Raw genomic sequence first — 3201 nt, 5'->3', positions numbered from 1 at the left:
CTCAATTTATTTAGTTTAACAGAAAGAAGTGTTATTGTTAAGGGGTGACGTGACCAAGTCTGTAAGTACCTACATGAGGAACAATCATTTAACAATGGTTTCTTCAGTCTAGCAGACACATTTATAGCATGATCCAATGGCTGGAAGATGAATCTAGATACATTCAGAAAGAAACTAAGGTGTATTATTTTTTTTTAAGAATGAGGGTAATTAACCATGGAAAGAATTTTTCAAGGGCCATGGTTGATTCTCCATCACTGACAACTGTTAAATCAAGGCAGGAGGTTGTTCCAATAGTTCTCCTCTAGGAGTTATTTCAGGGGAGGTCTCTGGCCCATGCTCCACAGGCAGGCAGACTAGGTGATCACAGTGGTTCCTTCTGGTCTTTGAATCTTTCCTGTGGTGTTAATAACGTTGCCCTACAGCATGGGGTGTTGTACTGATAAATATGTCAAAGGTCAAGAGGTCCTCAGATGCTACAATAATCTGGGCCATAGATAAGTGCTTCTTCTACCCTTCAGCCCTGTCCTCCCCCAGTGACCTCCTTGCAGGGATCTGCAATGGTTCAGGGATGCTGCATCCCCTGCTCCTCATTTTCCCCTTAGACCTCCACCATCCTGTTCCTCCCCTTCTCCTGAGGCCCTTCCCTCTGTTCCTTCTCTTTACCTCAAGCGTGGTCCCCAGCCTGGCCAGAGCTGGACTGTGGTAAGAACTGGCCAAGGAGCCCAGGCCACTGTTGGGAGCCCCAGACTCTGCACCTTTAATTGTGGTGTGTCCTGGTGGGTGGAAAGACAGGCTGGGGGCTGTTCTTGGGTCCTCTAACCTTCCTGCCCAGGGAAGGTGGAACATCAGGGCTGTCTGGCCAGCTCTTAACACAGCAAGGCTCCAGCTTCCAGCCTGGGCAGAGTCAAGGATATGAGGGAAGTGAAGGAGCACGTGGTGGTGCCTCAGGGGGAAGAATGGCCTCCCAGGGCTCCTGCATTAATCATGCTTCTGACATGACTCAGTCACAAGCACCTTTCTGAGGGCGTCGGGGAAGGTGAGTGTCCGCGGTCCTTGAATAGCCTCTGACCACACATGGTGCCACGCTCATGGATCACCCAGTGCCCAGACTGCTCAGGAAGGGCCAGGACTGCGACTGCAGAAGAGCTTTGATCATGGCTCTGCAGCTTTTTTCATGGCATGTAGATTTTTAACCAGAGCCAGGAAAGTGACAGGCCAGGTCTAACGGGAAACAATAGCCGCATCCATTCTCTTTATTAACGGCATCAACAGGAATTCTGAAGTCACAGCAGCATGGGCCAACATCCCACCAGTCCCCTGTCTCTCCAGAAACACAAGAACTTTGTTCATCTCACTGCCTCCCTTGGTCTCCTTCCCCCATTGCACTGTCCTCCCTCACCAGCGGGTCAGGATATCCATCTCACATTGTGCCAGGGTTTAACCTCATCTAAACCTCTCTACAAAGTGGAGATAAGTAGCTCATATCATCTCAGTTGGAAAGGTCCAGGATGGAATAGATGGCTGTGGTCCATGTTTTTTGTCTTCTAAGTCACCAGTGCCATAGCCAGGTGATGAACTGACCTGTCACTTGAGGAAAATCCTGATTATCCTCACATGAAGGTGTTTGCTTTTCACGCTGTACACGATTGGATTCATCAGAGGCAGGACCAGCAGGTAGACATATCCCAGGAAAATCTGAAGCGAGTGAGAAGAGCTATTCCCGAATCTGTGTATCACAGGCAAGCCAAGCCTTGGTGTGTAGAAAAGCAAGACAGCACAGAGGTGAGCGACACAAGTGTTCAGGCCCTGAGGGACTCCATGTGGGATGTGATGCTCAGCACTGCTCTGAGGATCATAAAATGAGAGGCAGGTGAGTAGCGAGTCTAGCCTCACAGTTAAGAGTGCAATAGATAAGCCATAGATGCTGTTGGCTGTGATATCTGAACAAGTTAACTTCATGACCTTTCGGTTCACACAGTAGGAATGGGAAAGGACATTAGCTCGACAGTATTGGAACCGTTTCAGGAGAAAGGGGAGTGGGAATATTAAGGCCACTGCCCTTAGCACACACACCAGTCCCATCTTGGCTATTTTTGGGAGGGTTAAGATAGACGCATGTCTTAAAGGATTGTAGATAGCGACAAAGCGGTCAAAGGCCACCAACAAGAGCACAGACGATTCAATGTATGAAAGTGAGTGGATGAAAAGCAGCTGAGCAAAACAGGCATCAAGGCTGATCTCTCTAGATTTAAACAAGAATATACCCAATATCGTTGGCATGATGGTTACCGATAAGCCAAGGTCTGTGATGGCCAACATGGAAAGAAAAATGTACATGGGCTCATGGAGGCTTGAATCTGCTTTTATAATGAACAGAATGACTGAATTTCCTACTATCGAAATAACATACATTAAGTAGAAAGGGATAGAGATCCAGAGATGAATGTCTTCCATCCCGGGTATTCTGGTGAGAAGTAACTCTGCAGAGTTGGATTTGGTGTCATTGACAGCTGACATAATGTACTGGGCAGGTCCCAGGAGTTTTCAACTTTCCTTCCTGAAGGAAAAAAGAACAGGAAACTAGATTATATTTAACAAGACATCTTTCTGCTCTCAGTGCAAGTCTAGAGACTCTCAGGATCTCAAGGAAAATCATCAAAAACATAGTCTTGGATTTTTACCACTGATGGGAAGATAGGCACTGCCAGACTGGATAAGACCTGTATTCCATCTAGCTCAGTAGCCAGTTTCCGATGCTGGAGAAAAAGGTGGAAGAAGCCCTTCAATAGACAGCTATGAGATAACCTGCTTCCAGGGAAAGTTTCCTCCTGACATCCAGCACTTACACATATTTTGTGGTGTAAATCAGGAAAGTTTAGATCCCTTCCTATACTTTATTAAAAACAATCCTCACTGCCGTAATTAGACTTTCTGGTAACCCATATAAACACCCAGTTCGTCTACACCAGCAACACCATCACAGAGCCCAACCAGATCAGCCACACCATCACTGGTTCATTCGCCTGCACGTCCACCAATGTAATATACATCATCATATTCCAGCAATGCCCCTCTGCTATGTACATCGGCCAAACTAGACAATCCTTACGTAAAAGGATAAAGTCTTGTATCACTGCAAGGGGTTTTTTTCGAAAGAGTTAAAGGAATTAAGTTACCAATTCAAAGCTAATAAATGCC

General features: G+C 46.4%; 1 pseudogene; it reads right to left on the bottom strand.

The window, feature by feature from the left end:
• Positions 1 to 1587: 1587 nt before the first annotated feature.
• Positions 1588 to 2457, bottom strand: LOC115643711 (annotated as a pseudogene).
• Positions 2458 to 3201: the final 744 nt, after the last annotated feature.

This window comes from Gopherus evgoodei, unplaced genomic scaffold, assembly GCF_007399415.2.
Source record: "Gopherus evgoodei ecotype Sinaloan lineage unplaced genomic scaffold, rGopEvg1_v1.p scaffold_68_arrow_ctg1, whole genome shotgun sequence".
Classification (NCBI taxonomy): domain Eukaryota; kingdom Metazoa; phylum Chordata; order Testudines; family Testudinidae; genus Gopherus; species Gopherus evgoodei.
Note: the sequence above shows the minus strand (reverse complement) of the source record. Positions and strands in the feature narration are given on the sequence as shown.